This window comes from Heloderma suspectum, chromosome 3 (genome assembly GCF_057233095.1).
Source record: "Heloderma suspectum isolate Gila_16-S chromosome 3, 16-S_ref, whole genome shotgun sequence".
Classification (NCBI taxonomy): domain Eukaryota; kingdom Metazoa; phylum Chordata; class Lepidosauria; order Squamata; family Helodermatidae; genus Heloderma; species Heloderma suspectum.
Window position 1 is genome coordinate 186,468,335 of NC_139460.1, and position 26,085 is coordinate 186,494,419.

The window sequence follows — 26,085 nt, forward strand, 5'->3', positions numbered from 1 at the left end:
CCTCAGAACCCAAGGCCCTGCCTCTGGGCTAACAGCCCAAATCTCCAGGCTCTGCCCACCTGCTTTCCTTTAGGATGGGGGAGAAGAATGCTGTGGAAGAGCTGCTGCTGATCTACCTCCTCCTCTCCTTTTAGACAAAACTGTGTATGCTGCTGCCACACCACTCCACTTTCTCCTTTTTCTTCTTCCAGGCCACTTTGAATAGTGAGCACACAATTGGCCTAGACAAAGCAGACGAGGTGGAGCAGCACAATGGTGGCAACTGGCCTGCAAAGGAAGAGATGGACACAGAGGCAGTATAATGTAGTGGCTGCAGCACACACACTACACTTCATGTTGGACCAGACCAGCTTCTCCTAGACAATGGGGCTAAAGGCTGTGCTGTGGTGAATCCAACACTAACTAACAACCACAGCTCAGCTGACCTGCTGAGATAAACAGAGGAGCAACAGCCAGAGGCTGGGCCAGGCGGGCGGGGGGGAGGGTAGGAAGGGCTGTGCTTGTGTGTATAAGTGTGTGTGTGTGTGTGTGTATAAATATTCTGTATAAAGAGGGGGAGGAGAAAGAAAGACAGGAGAAGGGATTGCCTTTGTGCGCTGATGTATGACAGAGGAGCATCTGCTCATCTATATGAAGTTTGTCCCTTTTTTGAGTAATCTGCTATGCATGTCTTTTAGTAATCTCTGTGGATTAATACAATGTTCTGAGGCTGGGCTTCCCTTTTGAGTTATAAACTTTAATCCAAACAACAGGAGTCTGTGGATGTGTTGTCGCCATGTTAAAAAGCAACATGCTTGTCAGATGGTCCATATTCTTTAACTTTTGAAAGTACTTTTTCACCATCACGCCCTAAGAGTGTTGCTCTTGTTTAGCATATGTTTGTTCAGTGTATGCTCTTACTCTCCCTGTGAGTTGCAAGAATTGTTGTGAGTCTTCAGGATAGAGGGTAGAATCCAACTAAAGTCCTATTTAGAGTACGCCCACTGAAATGAATAGGACTAAGTTAACTTAGTCCTATTCATTTCAATGGGCCTACTCTAAGTAGAACTTTATTTGGATTCTACCGTTAGCTCCCTCCCCAGGTTCTCTTGAAATTAAATTTCCAAGTAGGGTGGTGGATGCATCTTGTCTCTAGTACAAATGCATGTGCAGAAACATAGCATGCAGTGCACAGCTTGCCTTTTCATATGGTGCTGAAACTGCTTTTGACTGCTGATAACCTATTTCAGGACAATTAAATTTCTCAAATATATATTTAGTCAAAAGAACAAACTCCTTCACATTTTAAGGGTGCTTCCTGGCAGAGGTTCCTGAGTGATAAAAATAAAAAGGCATTGTGCACATATTCTGTCTTTTCTTCCTTTACAAGGTGTGGGGCGGGGTTTTCCTGGTAAGGAAAAAGACTGAAGAAGTGGTGGGAAAACACCAGAGGGTTACAAGTGGAAGACAACATTGTCTGGATCCCCTGTAAAATTCCACATTTCAGGCAGGGGGATCGCAGTGTGAGACAGGTTATCACGGAGTAAAAACATACAGTATGTGGCGTAGAGTCTTTAAAAAAGGAAAAGGTCTCCCCAACCAGTCGTGTCCGCCTCTAGGGTGTGGTGCTCATCTCCATTTCTAAGCCGAAGAGCCAGCACTGTCCGAAGACGCTTCCGTGGCCATGTGGCCGGCATGACTGAACACCCAGGTGCACGGAACGCTGTTACCTTTCCCGCCGAAGCGGTACCTATTTATCTACTTGCAATTTCTTGCTTTCGAACTGCTAGGTTGGCAGAAGCTGGGACTGAAGATGGGAGCTCACTCCGTCACGCAGCACTCGGGTCTCGAACTGCTGTCCTGCTGACCTTCCGGTCTGCAGTTCAGCGTCTTAACCACTAAGCCACCGCGAAACCACTAAGCCACCGCGAAAGGAAAGGTTCCTCCTGTGCAAGCACCGGGTCATTACTGACCCCTAGAGGGACACCGCTTGCACTAGCGTTTTTGTGGCAGACTATAGCGGGGTGGTTTGCCTCTGCCTTCCCCAGTTGTGACTACCTTTCCCCGCCGCAAGCTGGGTACTCATTTTACCGACCTCGGAAGGATGGAAGGCTGAGTCAACCTGAGCCGGCTACCTGGGACCCAGCTTCCTCTGGGATCGAACTCAGGTCGTGGGGAGAGCTTGGGTTGCTATACAGCCACCTACCACTCTGCGCCACACGAGGCTCTGTCTTTAGAAAGTAGAGTCTTTAGCCACGTGTAATAGTTCAGAAAGGGAAACTCAGGCAGTGACTCTTTGTATTGGAACTGGGTTGTTACATATATGTTCCAGTTTTTAACTGTTAAATGTTGGGAGGGTATGGTTTAGCAATCTAGACAAATGAAGTACCAATCACTAACATTATTATATTTGAATTTTTTATGTAAGAGCTTTTCAGCAGTGTTATTGATTGTAACAATATTATTTTAAGACTCTTTAAAAAGTCTTTCACTCAGCATTCTGAACAAGAAAATATTGCACAAGAATTAAAAAAAAAAAACATTACAGAAGAAATGTCTCTTTCTGATTTCTTTGCATTTTCCCAGGTAGTCATATAGCTGATTGCCCCTCTACTAGGTTTTTGTCATATGAGCTGGCCACCTTCTGACATTCCCAAGCCCTGCTTGGTGAGTCAAAGCTTTGGGAAAGATACCTGCCGATCCTATGTACATGTACCATGGAATTGCACCTTATTGCTTAAGAACATAAGTTACCTTCATTCAAAGAAGCTAGCTACCAAATATCATATTTGATATTCATTCCATGCTCACTAACAATGCCCCACAGAACTCTCACTTAACCAAGCACAGCACTTATTGACTCTGGGTCAAATAGAATATTAGTTCATTCAACACTTTTAAAGAATATACAAAGAATATACATTATACATCTGAAGATATAAAGACATATGAACAATGGCATGACACAAGTGGAAGAGAGCTTCATCTGTAACTATTACAACTATGCTATCTATCTCCCTTCACTGAAAAGACTCCAGAATGGTGTACAAATGTGAATAAAAACTATTCACACGAGCATCTAATAAAAACAGGAAATAACTGTAATAAAATACAACCAATTAAGCCAAATAAAACAAACTAAATCATGAACAAAAACAGAACAAAACCTCCTCTAAAATTAAATACGTGAGCAATTAGGAAGGCCTTAACCTGGCACCAGAGATTGTAGTGTCTGTGCAGTCGAGCCTCTTTGGGGAGAGCATTCCAGCACCAGGGTGCCACCACAGAAAAGGTCTTCTCTTTTGTGAATACATAATGCGCTTCTGCTGAAGTTCTTTTCAGCAATATCTTGTCAGAATTCTCAGTTTTTCCAAGCATTCAGCTTCTCCCCAAAACAGCTGATTGTCTCTCTCCTTTTGATTCTTCTTTCCTTCCAACCTTCTTCTCTCTTTCAGCCTTCCTCTACATTCTAAAAACTCTGGGTTTTGGCCTCAACTTTTTATAAATTAAAGCTAGCTGTTGCTTTTGTAACTTTTAACCAAATCAGAAAGGCTCTCCCTTGCCACACATTCCTTCTAATGAGCTCTTTTGCAAACATTTCTGCAGAAATGAAGTGACATCTTGTAATTTACAGATTTCCTTGCATCATAATTAAATGAACCCTCTTCTGCATGCTTCTTATCTATGTGACCTCTTGATGAACTTCTTGTTCTCTGGGTTGCTCAGAGGCACCTGTTGGGTTTAGCAAATAATGAACTTCAATCCCATAATATCCAAACCAAACTATATACAAAAGTGTAAGAAAGTCCTGTTCCTTCTCACCATTGAATAGGACAATCAGTCTGCCTTGAGAAGTTTGCTTCATCAGATTTGTATTCCGACATATCTTCAGGTGCCGTCTGTTACCAAATCTATAGATGAGTACTGTCCCAGCTACACTTTCTAAGCCTAGCATCCCCTCTTCTGACATCAACTCTTTCTGGACATTCCTCAGTAATCAAGGTTCCTGAAGGTAACTTAAAACATTCCCAAAGCAGCACTTACAGCTCAAAACCTGAACTCTTTTACAGTGTGTTGACCACATAGGCTACTTGAGGGTAGGAAGTGGTGTTGAGGAGAACACAGGATGGTGAGAGGAGGGAATAGGTAGTCTTTACCAGGCTGAAGGCTGCAGTATGAAAACAGCATCAGCCCTTGCAGGCCAGAAGGATCACTGTAAACTCCTTGGACCATATGGTCTATAATCTTAGACACACACTGGCATGCACAGTTTGAGGTTTGGATGGTAGAAGAATTCAAAAAGTCTGAATTCCAAAGTAGATTTACCTGATTCACACCTTCCAGACTCTTGTGGAGATCAGATGTAGGGCTTTGGAATCTACATTCCTGCCAGATTCCCAAAAAGTTAGTCTGATTTTTTCTTTTCCCTCCTCCTCCTTCCAGAAACTAGCCAACAAAGTAGCTAGGAAGTGTGGCTATGGATCTCCTCCTGGGAGCAATGTGACTGATGACATGTTGTCAGTCTCAGAGAAACTGTACAGAAAAAAACATGGGGCTATGGCAGCAGCCATGGTTTTTTCCATTCAGTTTCCCTGAAATTGACAGCATGTCATCAGACTCCTTGCTCCCAGGGAGATGTGCAAAATGACATTTTCAATGCAGATGATAGGAGCTGCACTTTCTGCTCTGGCAGCTGTTAATCTGGTAGTAAAAGGGTTAAATAATTTTGTTAATAAAAGACTGAAGAGGCTACTTCAGATTGAAGATGGCTAATTTGATCTAGAATGGTGAAATGATCTGAATAAGGGTTTAGGGGAGACCTACAAGAAGACCCCCTAAAAGACCCCACACTCATATTTAAGAAGACACCAGACTTATATTCCAGACTCCATATGCAAAGGCCATTGGCCAAAAGCAATCAAATTTGATTGGATTAGATATATTCCAGACTCCTGACTCATGGGCAAGAAGACCTTGCAACTGTGATAACTATGCTAATTGATGTTACAGCATTATAATACCACTAACTAAAACTTTACAGGACTGGCTTTGAAAGAAGAGGGGGAAAATGTAGCTGTCTTTGCAAGTGGCCTTACAGAGCAGAGCAAGGTCACAAGGGGCTGTTCTGACAGAGAAGCTGATAGGAGTGAAAGAACAGAAGAACTGAGCATGCTCAGACGCCCACTAGGAGGAGGAATATTACTATTCTACATCTCGTGTTATACACCTGCAGATGGGAAAATGCCCTTACTTGATACTAGTTGGGCAAGGAAAGCCAAAGCACTGAGCACAAACAACATTTGGGAGGAGGTGTTGGGGTAGATTTACCTAGGGAGGTAGTGGGCTCTCCCACACTGGAGACATTCAAGATGAGGCTGGACAGCCATCTGTAAGGGATGCTCTGACTTGGATTCCTGCAATGAGCAAGGGATTGGACTCGATGGTCTTGTAGGCCCCTTCCAACCCTACTATTCTATGATTCTATGATATGACCAAAGATGAACATGAGTTCAGAGAAGATGCACCAGGGAGAAATACGTCAATCAAGATAACATGCCCAGAAGGCAAACTTTTAGCCCACATTTTAAGAAGGTTCAGATTAACCCATTAGTAGTAATGCCAGAGATGTTCCCAAAACATGTGGTCATAAAAACGTGTGATTGCTGGGGACAGACACATCACTTCTGATTGGTGAACGGGTGGTCTAATCACTCATACACCCCATTTTTGGGGGTGTATGAGTGATGGTTGTCTCATCACTCATTGGGACCCCCACCTTTGACCGAACAAGTGTATAAAAGCACTGGTAGCATGGGCTGCTGTTTCACTTTGCTCTCGCTCTCTTTCTCTGCTTCACCTCTGATCTTCTCTGGACCACCATACCCAAGGAAGTGGTAACTATGGACCTCTTTAGACTCTTAGACTTTAGAACCTGCAAACAGTTTTAACCCTTTACCTTCTGAAGTTAGGACTTAGAATTATTTCTGAGGTTGGGACTTGAGCATTATTTCCAAGTCTTTAATTTTTCCTTTCACTCTGGCTTCTACATTTACTTCTTCACATGCCTAGAGGAACTTAATAATGCTTTAGCTTAAGCTGTTTATATTCAAGTAATGTGCAGGGGGAAGTAAAAGGGAGAGTTAACACATGTTTTAGTTTAGCATTAAACTGCAAGTAGTAAGCAGGAGGATAAGAAGGAGGGGTCATAACAATGTTAGAACACAGGAATGCTGGGAGTTGTAGGACTTTTTTCTGTCTAAGCATGCATAGGAGTGTGCCCTTAGAAGCTCAAATTATTATCTTCACTAACCACATTCGTACTGCCGGCTTTGTCAATTACAATTCTTTTGGTTAATCTCATATTTTTGTTACATTCTTTTTCCCTGTAATCATAGAGAAAATTCAGAAGTTAAACAGGACCAAATTAACAGCAGTCAGTATCTTTTAACCCTCATCCTGTATTACGAGGGACTTTCCTTCCCCAGGCTCACACTGTGTTGTTTACTTTACACATAACTAGATCTACAATCTAGTCCTTCTAGGACACTGTCACCTGCATGGTAGTAAACAATGTCCCCAAATTTCAGCCACCTGCCTTTTACAATTCTTTCTGTAAACTAAAACATGCCTGGGACATAAAACATCCCACAAAGTCTATGGATTTTTGCCATTGGGGTGCTTTTGGCACCCAACACAATGTAACGTATTGGGGCACAAAATGTCCCATACCATCTTGATTAAACTACAGGTGATCTTAGAGTGTTTTGAGTGCCAGGAAGAGGAGCAAGCCCCTCCCCGGTGAGAAACTGAGAAACTGACACCTAAAATCCATTGTTATGCTGATTGTAATCTGCTGGGGGAAAGATCCACCTCCAGTGGAGAAGGTCTTAACATCACCAAGTTCATGACCTTTGATAATAAGGCAAGAAGAGAGACTCCTAGAGCTACCGACAAGCTTGCTGCTTTTCAGGATATCTGCACCACGTTTGTGGAGCAGCTATCCAGGTGGTATACACCAGGGACAGACCTCACTGTTGATGAGCAGCTGGTGGAATTCAGGGGGCAATGTCCATTTGAACAATACATACCAAGCAAACCAGGGAAACTATGGCATAAAGATGTGGTGGTGCTGTGATGCTGGCACATCCTATCGTCTCAGGGGAAACGTATACCCAGGCAGGCAGCACATTACAATGCCACCAAAAGTGGGACAGATAACCTTGACCACCTTGTGAGGAACTACACCTGTAAGCATAGAATTAACAGGTGGCCAATGGTGCTTTGTAAAAATATGCTGGACATTGCGGCCATAGCCAGCTATGTGTTGTGGGTCCACACACATCCTTAGTGAGAGAGTAGAGTATCAAAATGGAGAAGGCACCTTTCTCTCACAGCTCTCGGGAAAGAACTGATATGTCCCAAGATGCAGCAAAGAGTGCAAGACACACCAAATCTTAGTGTGAGCATCACGTCTGATGCACATGCTCTGGGTTGTATACACCAGCCTTTGCCTCTGCCTGTATAACCCTCTGGATCAAAAGGACAGTGTAACTTCTGTGTTAGAGCAGCAGATAAAAAAACCCACTAGTCAGTGCTGGGGGAGGTTTATTTGTAAGGAGTACTGCATCACTGAAGTGAAGTGCTCTTTGTACCAGTAGGTTGGCACAAACAATGGCCTTTCATAGGGGACATGTGCCTCACCTGAGACAGTTTTGCGTATGGGGTAGAAAAATGACCCGAAAGACAAACAACACTAGTGTTCAAAAATTATATATGTGTTTGTTCCCAGTTCATGCCAGTTTATGTTGGTATTCTGCCACCTTTGGTTCAAAAATATTGTTTTTATTCTTTGTAATTGAAAATAAAAATATTTGATGTTTTTGGAAATTCAGAAATGTTGTTGGTTACTCTATATGCAAAAATGGGGGTGGGTGGGTACTGGGTATTCAAAACAAACATTCTACCTTATGTTATTGTGTGTTTTCTGGATCTGGGTGTTTTGGTATTGTTAAACATACTTCATTATGATAACAAACAAAAGTGGTATCTTGGGACATTTTATACCCCCAAATGTATTGGAATTCAGGTTGGGGTCCAAAAAGACCCCAAATACAATTTGTCAAGTTTTTTTTAGAGACCAGATGAGAGTTAAACAAGATGAAAAATGCAGCAAATCAGCCCTTGGACCTCATAAGTACTGTCTAAACATACATTTTTAAAAAGCTACTGAACTTGTGCAGATTAAGGATGATTTCCTAAAAATTAACATGAAAACAGAATAGAGCAGACTTCGACCGGGGCCCATTCGGAAGTGGAATGGGACAACTTAGTCCATCTCTAACATACATACCTTCCATATTGTAGATACAGCACTAAAGGTTGTTTCACCTAAAGCATGCACAAAATGAAAAGACAAATGTACACATTTGTCACTGTCCTGCCACTAAAATGTTTATTATGGATCAATGTATGTGTGCCAAGTATCACACTTTTAACCGAAATTGCACAATTTTAGACTTAACTTTTCTACTACAAAGCAGTAAGACAACACTGTTTAGGTGCAAAGAAGCTAGGTGACTGGGATCCTTCCAACCCTTTGCACCTTTCCATTCCCCACAGACGACTACAATGAACTAACAATTGCATATCTGAATCCAGCTGCCTGCTGGAATTGTGCTAGTAACTTTGCAAAGAATACAGAAAGTTTATCTGCAAGAGTCTAGTTCTCCCCTGGCACATTGAACAAAGTCAAATATTTTTTTCCAAACTACAGGCATTGAAAGATCACCCATTCACCTTCAGACTATTTATAAATCAAATCATGGCTGCTATTACTATGCCCTGTAAACATATGCTAAAATAATAATTCTACCCATTCTCTGCTTTGGCATTGGAAATTTTTTTTTTGACAGATAAATATTAAGCCACAGGACACAATTCGGAACAACGGGCTTCCTTTCAGTGCTAGCTTCCCCACTGCAATCTGCAGCTAAACACTTCAATTCATTTCAGTCAATTCCATCAACAACCTTGGTAGAAACAAAGGGCCTTGCTCTTGACAGATGATGAAAACATGGGACCTTTTGTAGTGCTGCAAAATGGATGCGATTGTCATCGCAGTCTCCACAAATTTCTATAAACCCAGAGTTTTAATCCATGGGTAAGCGGAAAGCCTCATTACGCCAGCGTGCACAGAAAAGTGGAAAAGAGAGCCCCAACTAAACAAAAGAAGCTGTGCAGATTAAAAACACTAATCACAGTAAATTTTGTATAATTTAATAGTGTCATACAAAACTCACAACAAATATCTCAGTCAAATATGGTCTCAGTATTGCTTATAGAGATTCCCAAACAAATATTACTGACCTAAACAAATCTAGTGCAATTTCTCCATGGAAAACAGGTCTATGTATTTAATTGTAATTAGTAAAATGGAAAACTCTTATTATAACTAAAAGGTATATCAGACAGTGTAGGGCAAGCTGATAAACAGATGGCAAGCTTTCAGGAACTTACATGTAACAAGGACAGTAGCACACATATGGTTTAATTTATTCATAAAAGATCTAGTGTCAAGGCTAAGCAATGAAATCACCAACTGTGCAGATGGCCTCAAACTACTTTTAATTCAGGATGATGAAAACTCAGACTGTGAAGAGCTCCAAAATTGACAACTCCAACAAGTGAATGAATACACACTACATACACCACACTTGATCTTAGCCAAAAGGTCAAGAAGTGAATAATACGTGAATAAATAAAAAATAGCAAATGAGATCCATTTTAAGGGCAGTATCCAAAGGTGTAATTCTGCAGATTCAAATAGTGCTAGCAGAGCTCTGCTGAATCTTTCAGTTGCACAAGCAGTTGCCCATTACATTTGCATTATGCTTGTGGAACCCGTTGCACATAACTCTTGTTCAATCAGTTACACAAGAGTTATGTGGAACAGGTTGCACAAGCTTAATGTGCAACCGCTTACGCAACTGTGCTTGCACAAACATAACTCTAATTGGATTCTTCTTTTGCGCATAATTCATAACCTAGTTTCCGCTAGCACAATATCATTTGCACTAATGGAATGACCCAGCTGGATACTGCCCTAAGTGTATAGTGATGCACAATGGGGCAACAAAACTGGTGTGTTAACTACAAACCCCAAATGTGGTATACATTCTAAATTTACACAAATGCTTTGTGCTGTTTTATGCCACAAACCCTAACGTTTGCACTGCCACCCACTATGCATGTACATGAAATGCGGGTTCGCAGTTAACACACATAAAAACCAATATTGGTGTATCCCCTCAGAACCTGTGCCAATGTTTTGTGCTAGTTTTGTGCCAGAAATCCTTAGTTTTGTACTGCTTCCCCAAACATGTAAACCCCACAGGTGGAGTCCTGATGAACCCTAAAAAAAAACCCATGTTGTTGTATCCACTCTGAACCTTTGACAAAGTTTTGTGCTAGTTTTGTGCTGCTTTGTGCCACAACCCTCAAGTTTTGTGCTGCCAATTGTCCCATTCAAATTCTTCCAGAAATTCCACATCACTGCAAGCATGGTTGCTAAGTATTTATTTATTTCATTTCTATACTGCCCAATAGCCAAAGCTCTCTGGGCGGTTCACAAAAATTAAAACCACAAAGTGTAGCATAAAACAATATAAAATATGAAAAGTACATATATTTAGGAATACACTTGGGACAGCGCAAGGGGAAATACAGTTTATATTGATATCTGCTCAGATTCCTCACTTTCTATGAAGCATCGATTAATACCAGAGTTTGCAGATCCTATTGAATAAGATTACACAAACAGCTCAATGAAGAGTCTGCAGTAAGTACCTAAACCATTGGTCTACAGTACTTGAATGGATTTGAGTTTGTTAATCTTCTTTCTGACTGAGCATTACGATTCTAGCTTTCAACTATAATTGACCTGACCTATGCCTTACTTGCACTTTGAATGAAGTCATGCCAGGTGGCGGTGGAGGGTAAGGTTAAATAAATCTGTTTATTGAATTACTGTTTCTGCCAAGTTGTCTTCCTACGGAGCTAATGACCAAATAAATAGCCCACTGTTTGACTGAGCTAACTGCACTATAGTGTTTTTTTTAATTAAGTAACTGATTTTCAACTTTTAACTGCATTATCTGTCATGATGTTTGGATAACTGAACTGATTGATCCTTGATGGAAGAAAAGGAGTTGTTGAAGTAACTGACTTCGATTTTCAAGACTAAACTAATCACACCATTTTATGACTACACTAACTAACTAATTGGTTGAATTAATTAAAATGCTTTTTATTTCAATTTCTTCCTATTAAAAATGAACAGTGAGCAGCTTTCAAAATGGCAGGGGCTTTTCATGAAGTACACCTGAAATAACAGAAAACTAGAATAAGAGTAATTAAGGGCACAATCCTATTTATGGTTGGACAAAAAAAAGTGCTATGGCTCCTAGCCTTCCCCAGCCAAGTGTGGCTGGCTGGGGAAGGCTGGGAGTTGTAGGACCTTTTTTCAGTCTAAACATAAATAGGATTGCACCTTAAATCTCATGATGAAAGAAGATTGTCTTTTCCTAAACTAAAGTTATATTATGTTGCCAATTGTACCAATTTGCTAAACAATGCAGGGGGCGGAGAATTCATGTTCTTATATTTCCCAATTTGACAATGTTCTTACTCAGGTTTCATTGCATGCCATACTTTGGGGAAAGGAAGATACAAGAACATTAGAAATAATATGCTTTATATAAGCTATATTTACTTGAAGCCTGGGATAAGCATTTGTTTAACACACACACCCCTCCATCATCACAAGCATCCCTGGTACATGACCCAGAATTTGAGTTAAGAATGATGAAGTTTAAAATGTGGAAGGAACATAGGTTGCATAAAAAGCAACGTTTGAGAAATAGTAATAAATTGTTCATATTTTATCTAAATGAGATTGGACTGTATCCAATGATAGGCTAGTGAAAGAAGTACAAGAGCTGGCATTGTTCTGCTAGTGCTTGCACAACTGCTAGTAGAACAACACAACTAGTACAAGCAACATCTAGCCAAATGAAGTCCGAATGAGTTATACAATGGCTTCCATGAACTGTACCAAAACACTGGATTTGACACTTGCACAAAGATAAAAACCAAGTTTCTATAAGTGGAAGAAGCTTTGCACTTGTGGAATTACATCACTGGATAAAACTCATAGCTTCTAGAATGTGAATGGGAGCAAGTCAAAGAATGATACTCTGGGCTTATTGTAATCAAACATTGTGTCTCCCTCAATATATCAGGGATAATTGTTTTTAAATAGTGGCAGCTAGATGGTATGTTACTCCAGTCATTATTATCAATAAGGTAAGTAACTCTTGTAGCTCAAATTGTTGGAAATGCCAGGGAGAAAATGATGCAATTTCTTTCATATTTGTTGGAATTGTTCCCTAGCCAAAAAATATTGGAGAAAACTTACCCATAGTTTAAGTAACTCATGGGAGCCATGACATGCAAAGTATGTCTCTCTGTTTAGCCTCTCCTTCCTGTCACCCAACTAGAGGCAGGGCATAGGGGAGAGAAGGGGAATGGCAGGCAACGATTTAGAAGTAGAATAGGGAGATAAAAGGGGACTATATTTTATATATACATACATACATACATATATATATATATATATACACACACACACACACACACACACACACACCCTGCCCAATAGCTGAAGCTCTCTGGGCAGTTCACAAAAACTTGTTTATCTTTTCTAAAATGGCACCCCGTTAAATTAGGTGCATTTATAAATCATCTGGAAAGTCTTTAATTGAACGGATTAACTGATCAAATGTTGCAGCTCTTCAAATAATGAGGTAGGTATTCCATAACAAGAGGGGTTAACCATTCAGATTGTATGCTACATTATTGTACATTGCTTTTGGTGCCTTAACTGGGAACGTCAGAAATGAACACTGGAGCAATCTACACTTAGCACATAATCACAACGAAGCCCGTAGAATATCACTGTTAATCTAATCATATTAAATTTCCCCATTTTAGTACTTCCTTGAAACCAACTTGATTCATACTGTTCAATAGGGGAGTCTTCAGTGGGTGGATCACGGAAGGGGAGCAGTCTCTTTTTACTGGTTCTCCCAATTCCCCGCCCTCTCTCCCTCCTTCCTTGTTCTAAGGACCTCAATATTAACTGTTTCAGCACCTGGCCCCATTGATTTTTTTTTTCTGACAGCTTAACTCTCCAAAACTTCAATGCTTCGGAGAGACTGCTCCTTCCATGTGCTGTATTTTTTTTTTTTTTTGCATGATATGAAGATCATAATCTGTATATGGCTGTATTTTTAGATATCAGTCTTCCGTATTTTTTGCATGTGTGTGTGTGTGTTCCAGTGTGTGTGCACGTGTGCCTGTGTATGCAGGCCCCAGTGAAGCCTCTCTGGAATGAAACTGGACAATATTGCTTCTGCAATATTGCTTCTGCACAGAATATAAAGTTCTGTGACTTTTGGGTTGCCCTGGCCGAGATGACTGAGAAGGACCAGTTCCTGGAATTCCTTAAAAGGGCTCCACTTCCTTTCATGGGCATTCCAGAAAGGTTGTTTGCTGGGAGGTTGCCTGCAGAGATGAAAAACACCCACTGATAGCATTCTTGCCTTCAATCTAATACACACACTTTTACCTGAGAATAACTCTCATTGAAATCAATAGGACTTACTTCTGAGTAGACATGCACAGGCTTAAGCTGTAAAATCCACAGGGTTTCTCCGAAATCCCACTGGACACAGCAATGCTTAGTTCTGAGTAGGGATGTACGTATTACTTACCTGCCGTTCTGGCGGGGGTCCACGGGGGGGGAGGTGATCCGTCCCTCCCCCTGGAATCCTCGCCAGCTGGCTTCGAAGCCCCAGCAATATGGCTGCCATTGCCATATTGCTGGCTGGACTGACGTACTGCGGACGCAAATGGCGTCCAGCGTAGCGGACCCCATTTGTGTCCCTGCTCTTTGACGTGATAGGCTACGTAAATCTTTACGTAGCCTATCACGCAAAGGAACAGGGATGCAAATACGCCATTTGCATCCCTGTTTTTCATGCAATAGGCTACGAGCAGGGGCGCAAATGGCGTAGCAGACGCCATTTGCATCCGCAGTCCGTCAGTCCAGCCAGCAATACGGCTATGGCGGCCGTATTGCTGGGGCTTCAGAGCCAGCGACAGGCAGGATCCAGCTGGCAAGGACTTCGCGGAGAGGTGGACGTAAGAGATCCGATCCTCCACAGACTTCAGGGGGCTGGATTCAATAGAATCCGGTCTCCTTGGGGTCTGTGGAGGATTTCTCTGACATCCCTAGTTCTGAGTAAACACATTGGCTGTAAGCACGTTGAGTGAACACACTGGGAAGAAAGTAAAACAAGGATCCATGAAATCAAAAAGGGATCCTCATTATTTCATATGATTTTTAAAGGGGAGACCCCCCCCCAAACCACCATGTGTGCAGCCACAGCCCCAAAGCAGGGATCTGAGGCAGGGATCCTCATAATTTTTACAAGACACATACTCCCAAACACCATCATATCACAGAGCACATCTGCCTCCATGGACTGAACCAGGAAAACCACAGATGTGCCACTCATGGGCGCAGCCATAGTGCAAAAGCAGGGATCCGGGGCAAGGATCCTCTTGATTTCATATGATTTTTCACACCATTCAAGGTGAAGCAGCAGATCTGGGATTCTTAGTGTGCATATTTGGACAAAGATTAGTTCTGTGCTTTGATGGGGTGAGGGGGCGGGGGGTCTCCTTTTTCAGGTGGGAAAGGCAGTCTCTGACACCTCTAAATCAGAGAATCCTTGAAGGGAATTTGCTTTCAATGGGATTTCCCTCCCTCCTTTGAAAGAGGCAGGCACAGGCAAATGCACCTCCTGGAGTTTGCAAACGGTGGTTCAGAAAACATGGACCAGATTAAAGATGCCTAACAATCCACAAAACAGAGACAGAACGGATTTAAACACATCTGTAGATCCACTCCATTTTTTAGCAGTGTAGTAGCTTTTGGATGACAATGGAGCAAGGAAATATGGATCGAGATCCCAGGACATTTTTCAAGCTACCTTTTTTTTCTGTCAGCTTGACTCTCCGAAAGGCTTCGGAGAGACTGCTCCTTCCATGTGCTGTATTTTGGGTATGATATGAAGATCACAATCTGTATATGGCTGTACTTTAAGCTGTCATCTTCCTTTTTTCCTGTGTGTGCGTATTTCTCTGTGTGTGCGTGTTTCTCTGTGTGTGCGTATGTCTGCAAGTGGGACCCGGTGCTGCCTGCCTGAAATGAAGTTAGATTGTCCCTAGACACTCTCCGATTCTTTGAAGATGCAAAGAGAAGAAAGTACTATATTAAAAAAAAATTAGCTTGGAGAGAAGAGAGAACTATGGGTGAACACACAGGGAAGTGAGCTACCAACGCTAGCCGGAAGAGCAGCTGGAGGCAATGAGAGCTGTGATTGGCCAGGAGGGGAATGCAGGATCAACCGTAGAAGGACAGGTTTAGGAGCACACCACACCTATATACAGTACCCGAAGCGAAACATTGGACCATGAATGGAAATCTACTTGTATACTACAGTATTTCAGGGAAATGAATACAATAACAGGTCAAAGAAAATTTGCAAATCAGGAATGATATAGTGTGAACCATGTGCACCAAGGGGGGCGGAAACTCTTCAGAAGCATGACAAACCGAGAGTGTAGATTGGGCCACTGTTGTCGTTTTCAAGAATTATGTCTGCAGACCTCTGATATTCTGTGTCCCATTGTTGCTAGGGCTATTTCTAATTACTCTGTTGCCCTCAAAAACCTATGAAAAGACACCCTGATTACATTTCTAAGTAACCCAGGAAGGGCAATACATAACCCAAGTGCCTTTTAATGAGATGGTATCCTTCCAGTTTCCATACAGCAAATGGGGTTGTCTATCGAAGTTATTATTTCCTTTACACACATTCTGTACAGCAGAAGTGTTTATCCGTTTTGAATTTGCTACAGGGGTGTGTGCCAGGAACTGCATTATACTAGTCGAGAAGCATGGCGAAACCTCTTATTTGGGGGGGAATTTCATGTTTGGGGATAACCAGGAGGTTCTTTTCATGACAAACTCCTATTTATTATTATTATTTGGTTCAAAAGGCTATAATCTGTTCTGAGCTATTGGGGATACAGAATATAACAAAATATATTTTAAAAATCATGCATACACTTTCTGTGCTAACAATACTGAAAGTGATTGCTATATTATACCTAAAGATACCCACTTCACTGCACAATCCTAGTCATGTCTTCTCAGAAGTAAGTCCCACTTAGTTCAGTTACAGTAAGACTTTCTCTCAGGTGAATAGGATTGCAGCCTTACATTTTCCTGGAAGTAAGCTCCATGCAATTCAGTGGGACTTACTTCTGAGTAGACATGAACAGAATTGCACTGTTAAAGTCTTCTCACTGGTTCACTGAATCAGCAAAAGGGAGCAGCACTTACACATTTTAAAGAGCATTGTTTTGATTTATTTTAGGATTCTAATCCTTGATTGCAGCCATAATCATGCTCCAGAAAAAGGGGGGGGGGTATTTCTGTGTGTGTCTGAATAACACTATAGCCAGGAAACCCAGATAGCTGTATTGCAGGGGTGGGCAACTTGTGGCCCTCTGACCTACAATTCCCACCATCCCTCAAGACAGGCTATGTTAGATAGGTTTGATGGGAGTTGTAGTCCAAAACATCTGGAGGTCCACAAGCTCAGAAATAAATGGTTAAAACCTTTGTTTCTTAAGTCCATTACTCAAGTGAACTGCGATGAGTTCTCATTTATTAGTATGGTACTGTTTACAACACCCCAACATGGTGTCCTCCAGATGTGTTGAACTTCAATTCCCATCATCCCCTGCTGGCATGGCCAAGCTGGCTGGAGGTGATGGGAGTTGAGGTCCAACACATCAGGAGGACATCACGTTGGGGAAGGTTGGTTTACAATATATGTATAATGTTGACTCCTGCCGGCTTCTGCTTTGAGAAACAACCCAGGAACACCCCATTCCTGGTTTATTCGCCATAACATCCAAACCCAACACTCTGAGAAACAATACAGAGTTTTAACCCATGGTTATGCATATCACACACATTAAGCCCACCCATTAAGTAAAACCAGCATCCAGATTCTGGGATGGATCAGACTTAGGTGAACTTCCCCACCCCCTCCTCCCCACAGCAGTCCCTCTGAAAATGCTATACAGAGGGCTGGGGGGCCCTATTACATGGGGTGAGCTGTGGTTCATTGAAGATCCTCGAAAATTGGACAGAAGCATCTCCATGAGCAGAGCCCTCCTACCAATGGAACACAGATCATGGATTCAACCTTTGACCCACCTCATGAGAGGCCTGTGAGCAGCAGATTGCCCACCTCTAAACTAGAGAAAAAACAAAAGGTATGTTTCTTGGAAACTATGCATATTGACTGGAGAATGTGCATATTTCCAAAGAATGTACAAAATGCAGCTGATCTATGCACATTTCCTAAGACCTGTTTTGAGACTGTGTATATTGGCTGGAGAATATAGAAAACCGTATTGTGATATCCACATTCCGCAAGGTCTGTTGGACATTATGCATAATGTCTACAGAAAGTACAAAATCCTGTTGAAAAATGCACATTCCCCAAGGCCTATTGGAGAATATGTATATTGACCAGGAAATGTGCACCATTCCCTCTTCATGCACATATTATATGCACATTCTCCATAAGGTGTGGTGAATGTATACAAGGGCAGGTTGTTAGGCACATTAATCATTCCATTTATATTACCTCTAACATACATATATGAACAATTTCACCTCACTCCTTGTAAACAGGCAAAACAGGCTTTCCAATAAAGTCTACAAAATGTATTAGCCTGCCTGCTCATCCATATCTAGTTATTTGTGACACATTTACAGTCATGCAGCACAATCTTTTGCATGTTTGCTCAGAAATAAGTTCCACTGTGTTCAATGGAGGTTATCCCCTAGTACCTATGCAGCCTGAAAGAAAGGGGAAAGGCCACCTTTATCAATTTTAAAAGCTTATCAACTCACCTGGAGGCAATACTTGTCTCAGAACCAATCAGATGAATAGCTGTTTACATATCAGAGGTGCATTGCCTCCAATTATATGAATTAAGTCACACTTGTACCTGTGCATATCCATGAAGTTTTCTGTCATGTAACTAGACTTTGCCATCTACTACGCCAGGAATTGCTGGTACAGCAATGAGCAATTCGCCCACATGGCCTCCCCTGCAGACTAGTAACATTACAGAGTTGGATGAGGGGGTAGTGCTCCTATACAGCACACGGTTCCTAAGAGTGTGTGCACACCAAGGAACTTCCTCATAAGGTGGGGCCCCTGCTTGTCCTAGTCAGTTTCCATTGCGTTGTTTGCATGCATGCATGCATGCATGCATGCATGGAATTCAAACCTGCAAATAGCAGTACAGGAATTATCTAGTAGACCTGTTGATGGGGAAGGGCTCTAACATGATGGATCTTACAGCAAACTGAAGGGGAACTCAACAGCATAGAGAAGGCTTCACCTAAGGAAGAGCAAAACCTCCAGCAGACCCATGTCAGTGGACCTATTTGCAGGAAAAGCCTGGAATCTGCTTTGGGATGCTGCAGGAGCTAAAGCAGTTCTGCAGTCCTTCCTCAGAAAACAAATACTGCAGGGAAAGAGGAACTTACTTTCCTACAACCAAACCCCAAAAGAGAATCTTACTCAGTGACTCTACCTGAAATTAGGAAACATCCGAAGAAAAAAAGCTTGTAGAAATGCATCACAACTTATTGTACAGCACGTATCACAACACCTTTTCCTTGACTGAATCTGTGGGAGTGACATAATCTCAGACATAGTTGAAGACTACACCAAGGCTGATTTCACTATATGGCTGTACTCTTAAGTGATGTTTTACAGTCTAACAATTCATTCAACAGATTTGTAAATTCAGTACAAACATGTTTTGATACTTGTAGATCAAATCTCTTCACACCCAAGTCATTTTACTTCCTTCCACTGCTGCACCTTGATCCTATTTGTCACTTCTGTTTTACATGTTATTTTATATGTCCCACAGATTTCTTTCCCTTTTAACTCTCTTACAAGGATACCCTCTCACACATGCCTCTCAGCATTCACCACTACTCAAACAGCTCCCTAATCACTTAAAGTTCAAAACCCACAACCCTCACAACACATCCTTAGCAATAACTTGAGATGGTTTGCTTTGGGTTAACAGATCTCTCAAGAAAATATCTTTACTTAATATTCATGGATATTAACCCCATACAGATATTTAGCCTGCTCACATGAGGGCTAAACGTGGGGACATGGGTGCACATGCAAGTTCCACCCCAAATACCCCTGGGCCCTTAGTCCCTGACCTTCCCATGTTGAGTTGGAAGGTTTGCAGGAGAGTTCCACACACGTTTGCTCAAATGCAAGTAGAAGACTCAATGCAACTGGGAACTCTGATAAAGCAAGTAAATGAGAGTAGAACTCCCCTTCAGACCTCCCCACTGAATATGGGAAGTCAGGAACAGAGGGGACATGTGCGCCGTTGTCCCTTCCTCACTTTTAGCCTTCACATGAGCCAGAGAAATATCTGCATAGGCCTATTATCTAGAGACAACTTTAACAGTGGCTCCAAAAAATGGATAACTTCCCAAGGACTGTTGAACAGATTGGCCCAAATTGTCCACTTTTTGCATGGTGGCTGTTGTTTTTTATAAGAGGAATCAATGCACCTTCATTGAGAACAAAATAAGAACCACAATAATTAGAATATGAGACAAATATGGATATCATCTGTTCCCAGTGTACCACTGTTATTTGTTATTTTCAACAAGGGATTTTAGAGGGAGAGTAAGCAATTTTTCAAACTTGGCTCTAGTTTAATTAACTTTACAGATCAGAGAAGCATTTTGTTTGGCTGTATTAATGCAAAAGTATTTTATATAGAGCTTCCCTTGTTCAATATCTGCAAATTCCGTTACCTTCAACTTAAGATGGCTGTTGCTAATATATGCAGGAGACTGATGCTTGATAGAAAATGATAAAATAGATTCTAGTCCTAAATTAAAATGGGAGAGTGATCTAAATTTTTGTTTCAGCATCAATGGACAGACATAACAGGAAATATAGGCGTGCACTGGATACGGATTCTAGAGAAAACATATACAATATTTTATGCTTTGTATTATACATCCACCTACATTCTAGAGAATGTAAACTAACTTTGTGTGTTTTGGAGATGAAATCAGTAGCCGCAGGGGGCAGGGTCCATATCTGGTAAGACAGTGAGGGTACTCAAAAATTCTGGAAGATGTGTCAATGATATTATTGGATACGAGATTCAGTTCATACCTATTGTTATCTTGCTTGGGTATGTAAAACTCATGTTAGATCAGGAGAGAGGCAGCTAGCTGCTGATGACAGATAAAGGTAGATTTTTGAATACTAAATATTGAAAACAAGATAATTTGCCAAGTATAAAGATCTGGAAATGTAAAAATTGGAATACTACACTGATGTGTAAGTTGACCTATTCTAATCATCTCTAAAAGTTAAAATAAAATCAGACTTCATTTACACAATGGATTCCATTCATACATTACTAGAACAAGCATCTTGTGAACCACCCAGAGAATTTTGGCTATTGGGTGGTATACAAATGAAATAAATAAATACTGGCTATAGTTTAAGATGTACTTGAAATGAATTGACATTGAATGAATGTTTATAATTTTTTAACACTATGTTTATGGTAGTGTTTTTCTATATTTACATTAAGAAAGGAAAATCTCATTACCCAACAGCATAGAACAATGAACTTCCCATTCAGGGAACTCTTTCCACATCAGCCTGTCTGCTGAGGAATTCATGCATGTTGCATATTTATATATTTTGCCCCTCCCTTTCAAAAAAAGATTTTTCCAGAGCATCTCACAGGAACACAAAAACAATACCAACAGGACAATTGAACTGTAAGATACAATATCAGAAACATTAAGGTAACAAATAATAGTGGCATAACACCAATCACTTTGGAGATACAAATACAATTTTGTCTGTTGTTGATTTCTTATATCCACTGTAATGATGTGTTGTTGGTAAGTTACTATTTTTTATAAGGCCTGAAAAAAGAAAAAGGGGTTTCCCTGGTGCCAAAAAGATGACAGGATGGGTGCCAGGGGAGCTTTCCCAGAGAGAACATTCCACAAACACGGCACCATCTATCATACCTCAGTCAGCAAAGGCACCTAAAGGACCTTCAATGATCACCTGAATGCACAGGCTGGCTGATATGGAGGTACCTGATCTTTCAGGTACCCTAGTTCCATGTCATTAAGGGCTTTAAAGGCCAACAACAGCACTCTGATTTGTGCCTAGAAACAGAATGCAAACTGCTGTAGCTGTTTAAGGACTGGCAAGATATGTTCTCAACTCCCAGTCCCAGTTAGCAGGTATATTTTTAACTAACTGCAGTTTTCAGTCTTCAAAGGCAGCTGCCCTGCATACAACACTTTATAATGGTCTAAACTGGAGGTGAGCAGAGTATGGATAATTGTGGCAAGGTTATCTCTCTGTCCAGAAGAGGGTCATAGCAAGCATACCAGCCTAAGCTGGTGGAAGGCACTCTGTGCCAAAAAGGCCACCTGGACTTCTAGTGACAAAGCTGGATCAATGAGCAACCTCAAACAAGGAACCTAGCCCTTGCTGTGCAACACCATACTGAACATGTTGAACATTCCCATTCAGGGCAGAAGGACCATAAGCCAACAGCATCTCCATCTTGTCTGTATTTATAGTTTACTTTCTCTTATTCACTTCCAGTGCCTCAACTGAAACAGATGTGAGGGAGAAATAGAGCTGAATGTCATTTACATAATGACAGCACCTTTCTCCCTATCCTCAAATGACTTAATTCAGTGGGTTAATATAAACATTCTGTGGCAGTTTTCCAAATAGAGCAACATAGTGGATAGAATCAAATACTGCAGGATTTCATAGTTCCCAATCTTCAATCCAGACAGAATATTCATAACGTCCCATGGTTGACAGTATTCAAAACTGCTGAGAAAGACTCCCCCTGTCCTTCTCCTGTTGTAGTATCATCCATCAGGGCAACCTATGCAGTTTCAGTGCCAAAATGAGGCATAACTGAAGGAAATCTAGATAATGAGGCTTATCCAAGAAATCCTGGGCCCCATCTACATGGCACCAACTGAGTCTATTGCATTGTTGGAGCTGCACAGCTCCTGCACTGTGGATGCTCAACGACCTAGATATATGGGAGCTAGTTACTGCGCAGTTTTGCTGCGGCGCAGGAGCCCAGCAAGCGCTATCACCGCCGCGAGCAACGGCGCCCAGCAGAGAGAGACACAGTTTGTGACGGCAGCAGCAGCATGAAGCACTGCTTCTCTCTCCCATCTCCTCTCCCATCGCAACTGCAGGCAGGATGGGAAGCGACTGGGGAGAGAGGGAAGAGGAAAAAGGCGTCACATTGTCACTCACCTCCCACTCCACGCCCACCACAAACTGCGTTGTCACCCTGAGGGTTGGTTAGATAGCGCACCCCACCATGGTGAAGCTGCAGCAGCTGAAAAATTCGGAAGAAAACTACACCTTGGAAATCCACATTTTCCCGGCAGAAACCACTGAAGACTGCGAGGTGGCGACTGCGTTGTCTAATCAAAAGGACCTCTGCCCGCACTAGCCCTGGAGTAAAAGGCACGTCTAGATGTGCCCATGGAGTTGCACAGCAGAACCATATCTTTGGGGGCATTTTTTTTTCCTAATGAGGCTTGTTGGGACTCACTATTGCCCGCTGTAAACTCAGAACACACCCAACACTTTCCTGCAGCTGCATACTGCAGCGGAAAGTTGGCGGGGGCAGGCAACCTGTCTTTAAGGGAAGCTTGGTTGTCATTACTGACTTCTCACTGAGGAATCCCCTGCTAAGCTTCTCAGTAAACTTCAGGATCTGTGAAACACAGTTTGAAAGCCACTGCCATACAACATGATGAACAGTCACTATTTCAGTTACATTCTTTTATTAAGAACCTACAGAAACCTAACAGTGCCATATGGAACATAGCTCCCCAATTTAGCAAATCCTACCCACCTCTCCAATCTATGTTAATTCTTTGATAACATTAAACCCACATATTCTATCATACCATCCATTTCACTTGTGCTCAGCCTTACACACACTTTGAAAGCTAAGCATAAAGCCCGGGAATGTGATACAATGTATTACTAGCACAAAAATCAAACAGCAAGACGTATGCAATATATATATATACACATATATATATGCAATATATATATATACACACACACACACACAGCAGTCTCATCAGATGCAACCCTATGCACACTTACATAGCAGTAATCACCCCTAAAATCAATGGGACTTACACTCAAGTAAGTGTGAACAGGACTGCAGCCTTAATCCATGGTTCATGAATTATATCATCTCCTAAAGGTTACTTGGCATGTTTGCAGTAGAACATAGCAACGCAGGGAACAAGAAAAGTAAGAGGAAAGAGGCATGATTCTTCAGAAGTGAAAAAAGGGAGAAGCCACCCAAAGAGACTTGTGGCAACTTTAAAACCAATAGATTTATTGTGGCACAAGTTTCGTAGACTTCATCAGATGCAGCAAGTGTCACCCTGCTGGGAAAGACACACAAGTTCATTGGTATGTGTGTAGGGAACAGGGCTAGAAATCAGCCCAAATTTTTATAACATAAAAACACAATGACCATGGCACTAATGTGATAAACATTTTTTTCCTCTACCCACATAAATATGTCTAGCAACTGACGATAAGACTCTACACATCCGATGAAGTAGACTCAAGTACATGAAAAATTATTCCACCATTTTTTGTTTTTAGGCTTTAAGCTGCCACAAGTTTTTTGGTGGTACTAGCTTAATAACTATGCAGTGATAATTTAACACCTGTAGCATCAAAGACACCGACAACCCCAATTAAGTCCGAACTGAAAATAATGTAATTTGCAGATGAATTCTAGTTCAGCAATAATAGGACACGGAGGGTAGGGGATTGTTCGAGAAATACCATGAAACGACGGAGGAGATGGAAGAACACAAATCTCCAAAATGAGAGTGAAGAGAAAAGAGAAGAGGATCTCCCATCTTGAGCGAGAGAGAGAACCTATCCACCTTCCCTAAGCATTTCACAAAGCCTGGGTCCGGGGTCGCGCCGCCTCCTCCCGGTGGAACAAGCACAGCTGCGTCTCTAGGGGCTCCCCTTTAACTGGGAGGAGGACGGGCTCCGCTTCAAGGTGGGTGAATAGGCTCAGGATCCGGCCCAGCCCAAAGCAAGGCCTGGTCTGCTTCGCATACTTAACGGGTCGCCAACTTACTCACCAGACAACCCGCCAATTCCCCTCAGGAACAGGTCGCAAGAGCATCGCATCCTTGAAGGATTCCCCTCCTCCCTCCGTGTTGCTGCTATAGCTACGGGAAGCCCAGGAAACCGCATCTCGCGATAGCTCAGACGACAGGAAGTACAGCCACAGACACCTCTTCCTAAATGCCGGGGGCCGCTGCATCGGCTGACCCCCGGTGACGGAGGGCGGAAAGTGAGTATCGCGAGAACCAACGAAATGGACGGTGTCTTGGTGGGGCTCTTGAGAGTATGGTCGCGTTTCAATATAAAGCCATGTATAGCGCTGCGGCTTGCTCAGAAGCACCTAATTCCTTGCCGTGATACATTGTGACAGCAGCAGGCATAATGCAGGCAGGAGACCGGACCGTATCAGTTCAGGCTGTAGGGTTCGCGCAGATCTCCTAACACTCCAGGATGTACTAAAACGAAGAACAACGCGCTGCTGCCTTAACCCGAGGAAGTGCCCCCCTTCAGTCCGCGGCCCAACTCCCACTTAGGCTGCTGCCTTACCCCCGCAAGTGCCTTCCCCCAACCCCGGGCCCCAGCTCCCACCCAGGCTGCTGCCTCACCCCCAGTGAAGTACCTCCCCCTCTTCAACCCAAGGCCCAACTCCCAACGAGCCTGCGGCCGTACCCCCAAGGACGGGCCTTCCCCCAACCCGGGCCAGAACTCCGGCTGCCGCCTTACGCCCAGGGAATTACCTTCCACCACCCCCTTCAAACCAAGATCGAAGTCCCACCCAGGCAGCTGCCTTCCCGCTCGGAAGTCCCAACACACACACACACACCTTCAACCCAAGGCCCAACTCTCACTCTGGCTGCTCCCTTACCATCAGGGAAGTACCTTCCCCCAGAACAACCCAACCCCTGCCGAGGCTGCTGCCCTCCCCCAGGGAACTGCGCCCCGCCTTCAACCCAAGCCCCAACTCCCATACAGGCTCCTGGCATACCCCCAAGGAAGTTCATTACCCTCTTCAACCCAAGCCCCACTGAGGCTGTTTCCTTATCCCCAGTGAAGTACCGCCCCCCCCTTCAACCCAACCCCCTTTCCACCCAGGCTGCTGCCCTACCCCCAGGGAATTGCCCTCTCCCCCTTCAACCGAAGGCCCAACTCCCACCCAGGCCGCTGCCTTACCCCCTCAGAAGAGCCTTCCCCCAACTCGGACCCCAGGTTCCCCTGCAGCTGCTGCCTTCCCCAAGGGAACTGCCTCTCACCCCCCCCCCCGCCCTTCAACCCAAGGCCCAATTGCCAAGGAGTCTGAGGCCGTACCCCCAAGGAAGTGTCTTCCCCCAACCAGGGCCCGAGCTCCCACTCTGGCTGCCGCCTTACGCCCAGGGAATTACTTTCCGCCACCCCATTCAACCCAAAACCGAACTCCCACACAGGCTGCTGCCTTACCACCTGGGAAGTGCCTTCCCTCTACAACCTTGTCCCCAATTCCCACCCAGGCAGCTGCCTTCCCCCTTGGAAGTCCCATCCCCCCCTTCAAGCCAATGCCCAACTCCCACCCAGGCTGCTGCCTTACCCCCAGGGAAGAGCCTTCCTCCAACCTGGGGCCCAACTCCCACTGACCCTGCTCCTTCTGCCCTTCAACCGAAGG

At 42.9% G+C, this 26,085-nt stretch overlaps 1 protein-coding gene across 15 annotated transcripts in view; it reads right to left on the reverse strand.

The window, feature by feature from the left end:
* USP54 (ubiquitin specific peptidase 54) overlaps window positions 1-25,335 on the reverse strand; it is a 225,899-nt gene extending 200,564 nt beyond the window's left edge. For 8 of the 15 annotated variants that reach the window (XM_084841363.1, XM_084841348.1, XM_084841362.1 and 5 more), the window contains exons 1-2: window positions 25,273-25,335; window positions 24,464-24,904 (exon numbers count right to left, since the gene is read on the reverse strand). The gene's annotated coding sequence lies outside the window, so the exon portion shown is untranslated. The other 7 variants (XM_084841357.1, XM_084841349.1, XM_084841353.1 and 4 more) reach the window with 5 other exon arrangements.
* Window positions 25,336-26,085: the final 750 nt, after the last annotated feature.